This window comes from Balaenoptera physalus, assembly GCF_965194825.1.
Source record: "Balaenoptera physalus genome assembly, chromosome: 1".
Classification (NCBI taxonomy): domain Eukaryota; kingdom Metazoa; phylum Chordata; class Mammalia; order Artiodactyla; family Balaenopteridae; genus Balaenoptera; species Balaenoptera physalus.
Genome location: NC_138882.1, coordinates 19,808,929 through 19,814,928, shown reverse-complemented (window position 1 = coordinate 19,814,928; position 6,000 = coordinate 19,808,929). Strand labels below are relative to the sequence as shown.

At 44.5% G+C, this 6,000-nt stretch overlaps 1 long non-coding RNA gene across 1 annotated transcript in view; it reads right to left on the bottom strand.

Moving 5' to 3' along the window:
- Window positions 1-482: 482 nt before the first annotated feature.
- Window positions 483-6,000, bottom strand: part of LOC309644669 — a 546,086-nt gene continuing 540,568 nt past the window's right edge. The window contains exon 2 of the long non-coding RNA XR_014254546.1: window positions 483-4,065. This is a non-coding gene — a long non-coding RNA (uncharacterized lncRNA). The remainder of the gene's footprint in view (window positions 4,066-6,000) is intronic.

The window sequence follows — 6,000 nt, the reverse complement described above, 5'->3', positions numbered from 1 at the left end:
TTTGCTACCAAAATGAGCTCTGCCCAAGAACTGTAAGAGGGCAAATGGGAAGGAGCAAGACGATCTCAGTCTCAGATGAGCAGAGTGAGACTGCAAGTGTCAGGAGTGCTCAGAAGCACTGAAAATGGAATTAATTACTCAACTGGGGGGACTCTTAGCGGGTTTTCAACCTAAAAGAGAGAGGAGATACAGCAGACCTGCTTTATAATCCCCTGTAGAAATTTGGGGACACCTATTATTTCCAGGACATGTGTATCAGGAGCTAATCAACAACAGTAGCTAAGACCACTAATGTACATGAAGAGAAAGTTCTAGGAATTTTTAAGTCGTAGAAGTCAACGTTCAGACTCCTGTCTTCAATACTTGCTGTAAATTTCCCCTGGAGTAGTTTCATTAATATAGAGAGCTCAGAGTGTGGAATCATGACAAACACTTGGTCAACAATGCCTTTACATTATCTTTGGCCTTTCCAAAAAGCAGTGTTTATTATTGTTCCCCTAACTTTTAACTTGACAGAGACCTTTATGTGAAGATCTCAGAGCACCTTAATAACAGCGATGCTCAGTGTTAACACAGAGGAGAGAGCTTAAAACTTCTCATAGACACTCATTAGTTCTCCCCACACTCTGTGATCATCCTTGTCAAATTCCCCAATTCCTAGAGTCTCCAGTCTGTGTTCCCACCATTGGGCCTCTCTGCCAACCTCTTACAAACATGAGCAGAGCCTCAGGGCATCTGGGTAATTGACCCACTATTGCATATTAGTTCTAGGCAAACAAAATGCTCCATGGCCAAGGGAACATCTAATCTAGTCTAGCCATAGTCACACTGACTGTATAAGACCCTCCCAGTTATGCAAGAACCTCCATCCCTGTTCTTGCAAAAGCAGGGTGCACCCATGGGCCTCTGGCAATTGTTCAGCCAAGGACCCAGGGCCACCTATAGCCAGAAGGGAAGGTGAAAGAAGAGCACCTAATTCTTGCCCTAGGCTTAGGACTGGTGTTTGTGTCCCTGTTCCTCAGACAACTGCCTCAGTGGAAGCTGAATCTTTGAGCCACTGTGACCTTAGAGACACAGCTCAGAGTTGCCACATTCTACCTACCCCATCTGCCTTATCTTTTCAGCTTTTCAAGTTCCAGGTTTTCAGCATACCTTCTCCATCACCTCCATTACCAGCCAGGTAACTACCTGCCTGAATTTGTCACATACACCTGAGTCCCCAGACTATTTGTCCTCACTGCCTGTTAATCATGGCCATGCAATCTGGAGAGTGGAGGAGGATGGAGTGACGGAAGTCTGTTGGCTAACATTGAGAAATGTCCCTTGGCCTCCCAGAGTCAGTTAGGCCAAACAGGACACAGCAGAATGAATTGGTATGGGTCAGAGGGCCATAGTTGTAGGTCCAATCTGGTTCCTAGTTCAGGCTTCCCTCCTACCTCCATAACAAGAGACCTTTGATTCCTACCTGGCATGACTTTTCTCCATCTCTGAAGCCCTATTTTGGCATGGGTAGGAAGTATTTAAACCTCATCAGCCCAATCAAGAGTCAGAATTAATCACACCCACGCTCACCATCCTTCAGCCTTGAGACATAAAATTCTGCTGCATTGCCAAGAGCCAGTGCCCACTCTTGGTCCAGTTTATGATGCCTGGGATTCTATCTTCTCTTTATCTCAGCCCATGTCATGTTAGTCTGGGAAATGCCTGTCACTCCCTCTCCCAGGTCCTGGAGTGACCAGAATTTTAGTAAATCAGCTTGTGTTCTCTTAATCTTGACCTTGTCTTAGAATTGGAGACAGGAAAGATAGCCTGAAGAAAGAATTGATATGCTGGAATTCATTAAAATTAAAAATTTCTGCTCCGCAAAAGACAATGTCAAGAGAAAGAGAGGACAAGCCACAAACTAGGAGAAAATATTTGCAAAAGACGCATCTGATCAAGGACTGTTATCCACAATATACAAAGAGCTCTTAAACTCAATGATAAGAAAAAAAAACCTTGATTTTAAAAATGAGCCATAGACCTTAACAGACACCTTGTCAAAGAAGATATGCAGATGGCAAGGAAACATATGAAAAGTTGCTCCACACTGCATGTCATTGGGGAAATATAAATTGAAACAACAATGAGATACTACTACATATCTGTAGAATGGCTAAAATCTGGAAAACTGATCACCCCAAATGCTGACAAGGACATGGAGCAATAGGAACTCTCATTTGTTGCTGGTGGGAATGCAAAATGGTGCAGCCACTTTGGAAGTCAGTTGAGCAGTTGCTTACAGCACTAAACGTACTCTCTCCATGTGATCCAGCAATCATGCTCCTTGATATCTACCCAAAGGAGCTGAAAACTTATGTCCATGCAGAAACCTGAACACAGATAGTTATAGCATCTTTATTCATAACTGCCAAAACTTAGAAGTAACCAAGATGTCCTTCAGTAGGTAAATGAATAAAGAAAAAATGGAACATCCAGACAATGGAATATTATTCAGCACTAAGAAGAAATGAGCTATCAAGCCATGAAGAGACATGCAGGAGACTTAAATGCATATTCTTAGGTAAAAGAAGCCAATCTGAAAAGGCTACATAGTGAATGATTCCAACCATATGACATTCTGGAAAAGACAAAACTATAAAGACAGTAAAAAGATCAGTGGTTGCTGGGGGTTAGTGGGGAGGGAGGGATGAATAAGCAAGGCACAGAGGATTCTTAAGGCAGTGAAATTACTCTCTATGATACTATAATGGTATATACATGTCATTATAAATTTGTCCAAACCCATGGAATGTGCAATACCAAGTGAACACTAATGTAAACTATGGACTCTGGGCGATTACGATGTGTCAGTGTGGTTCATCAGTTGTAACAGATGTACCACTCTGGTCGGGGATGTTGATAGTGGGAGAAAGGAAAGAAGGAAGGGAGGGAGGGATGGAGAAAAGGAGGAAGGAAGGAGAGAGGGAAGGAGGGGGAGGTAGGGAAGGAAGGAGGGAAAGAAGGAACGAAGGAAAGAAGCAAGCGAGCGAGCAAGCAGGCCAGGAGCCCAGTGGGGCGTGTGTGCGAGAGGGAGGTGGCATTATGAATCATTAGTAACGTTTGCTCCCAGCTCTGTGGGCCTGCTAACCTCTTTCACAACTGCTGACTAATGCTTTCTCCCAGCCTCATCTTAGAATGTGATCTCTTTCCTGAGCCCTCGGTGAGTGCACTAGATCTGACCCCTTGATTGGAAGTGCCAAGACCTCTGAAAACAACTTAGGGAGAGATGGTTGCAGCCAGCCTTGGATAATGCAGTTTTCTAGCACTTGCCATTAGCTCAGTCTAAACCAGCTCCATGTGGAAGTTTTGGCTCCTGTGCTCTAGAGAAAGTGCCTCAAGTCTTGCTCCTATTTGATATTCCGGCTCCAGAGTTGCTGGGCCTGGTCCTAACATTTGGTTTGTGTTACACATACATTGCACAGATCTGCCTGAGGAAAGTTTCCTCTCTCTTTTAGGGTGGCCTCACTGAGAAGGCAGAGGGAGTTAAGAGAGAAATTGATATTTGGACTCAAACATCACCAGTTGTTTGCTGACATGGCAGATAATGCCTTAAGACCTGGTGACCAGACAGAGTTCATGGACCAAGAAAGAGAAAGCTGGGAATAGTTGGCACAGAAAGCAGAAGTCAGACCCTCAGAGACAAAGTAGGTAAAATACCATGACCAGAAATTCTAAAGGGGAGCATGGTTAATAGGAGGTAAAAGTTTCCAGAATAATTTAAATATAATTCTCATAATGTAATTCCAAACAATCCCACTGATGATTTCAGTTGGGTTGGTATAAGTAATTTGTGTGTGGTTTTGTTAGTTGATATTTACTTTTTTTTTTAAATTTATTTATTTATTTTAATTTTGGCTGCATTGAGTCTTTGTTGCTGCACGAGGGCTTTCTCTAGTTGTGGCGAACGGGGGCTACTCTTCGTTGCAGTGAGCAGGCTTCTCATTGCGGTGGCTTCTCTTGTGGAGCATGGGCTCTAGGTGCACAGGCTTCAGTAGTTGTGGCACGCAGGCTCAGTAGTTGTGGCTCGTGGGCTCTAGAGCGCAGGCTCAGTAGTTGTGGTGCACGGGCTTAGTTGCTACGTGGCATGTGGGATCTTCCCAGACCAGGGATTGAACCCCTGTCCCCTGCACTGGCAGGTGGATTCTCAACCACTGTGCCACCAGGGAAGCCCTATTCTTTTTTAAATTTTTAAAAAATTTTATTGAAGTATAGTTGATTTATAATGTTGTGTTAATTTCTGCGGTACAGCAGTGACTCAGTTACACATATATGTATGTATTCTTTTTCATATTCTTTTCCATCATGCTTTATCACAGGATATTGAATCTAGTTCCCTGTGCTATACAGTAGGACCTTGTCGTTTATCCATCCTCTATCTACTAGTTTGCATCTGCTAATCCCAAACTCCCAATCCTTCCCTCCCTAACCCTCCTTCCCCTTGGCAACCACCAGTCTGTTCTCTATAGTTGACATTTATTCTTAAGGTATGCCAGGAACTATGCAAAACTCTTTACAAACATTTCCTCATTCAATCCTGAGACAACAGTATTTGTTAGGTACTGTTATTATGCCCATTTAACAGATGAGAAAACCAAGGTTCACATGGTTAAGTAAACTGGCCAAAGTCAAACAACCAGGAGGTTTTCCAAATCTGGATTTGAATCTAAACAGTCTGACTCCAGAGCCTGTGCTCTTAACCATCACCTATACAAAAGAGGGGCATAGACCTGAAAAGAAAATATCAGAATCCATAAAGCCCAAATTAGGCTAGAGGTTATGAAAATACTAACTTTTTAACAAGTTACAGTCAAAGCAGGACTAATAAGGTAAGAGTAAGAGGCAAATGACATAGTCCAGGATGGCAAATAGGTTTCCATCTGCAGGACAATTCCATTTGACTGGGCGAGGTGACCTGGAGTCCAGTGTCAGAGAGGTTCCTGAGACAGTTCCAGGCTGTGCTGGAAAGAGTGCTGAGACTGATTAGCAGTACCTGTCACACGTGCAGGGGCTGGGGAGCGCAGCATGTACGCTGCATATTTGCCATTCGTGACGGAAGCCCACAGACGGCAGAGAGAGAGCAGGATTCCTTCAAGGAGGCAGGCAGAACTTGAGATAGAAGTGTGGCCAGCATGGGAAGAGGTCTAACCATGACCTAACACGCCTGCCCAGGAGGAGGCTGCGGGGGGCGTCAGGTGGGACTGCACGTAGCTGGAGGTCCCAGCTCATTTTCAGATTCAGTAGCCAGGTATCCAAGGGTGTCAAGGTGGGATTGCTTTTCCAGAAGAACAGGATCTCGGAAAGAAATCTGGCAGTGACACAGTGACTTGGTATGTGGTCTCAAAGGAGAAGGCAAGAGCCAGAGGCCTGGTCCCTAGAGGTCAAGTCAGAGTGAGGCCAGCAGTGTGTCTGAGCAACTCACTCTGCAGAGTGATGGATCTCGGCTCTGTAGCTACTTCTCCATTGAAGGTCTGAAATTATTCTAGAATACAAAGAGGCACAGAGCCGGCAACTGGGAATTAAGTGGCCCTGGTTGCTTGTGAGGCTTGAGAGAGGACAGGACAAGAAAGCAGTGTGCCCTTACACCCGTCCTGTGAAGAGAGAATGGGGGAGAACTGGTTTGGCAACCAGTCAAGGGGAAAGGCCTGGAGGCTGTGACTTGACCACGACATTAAAATGAAGCAACAGCTGACATGGCCTCCGTTAAAAGTTCATGCAATCCGCACCAGCCCTGTTTTTAGATGTGTGGCATCCAGATCAAGGGGGAAATAATCTGTATTTTCACATTTGTAAAACTATATCTGGAAAAGTGTGCCCAAGTCTGGCCACTCCATGTCAAGGAGCCCGGGGCAAACCAGAGAGGATGGTGAGAGGTTCTAGAAAGCACAGTTGAAATGAATAAAACTGGATTCACTTTTGTTTGTTTGTTTTGTATTGTTTTTGTTTTCTGGTCAAGAGAGG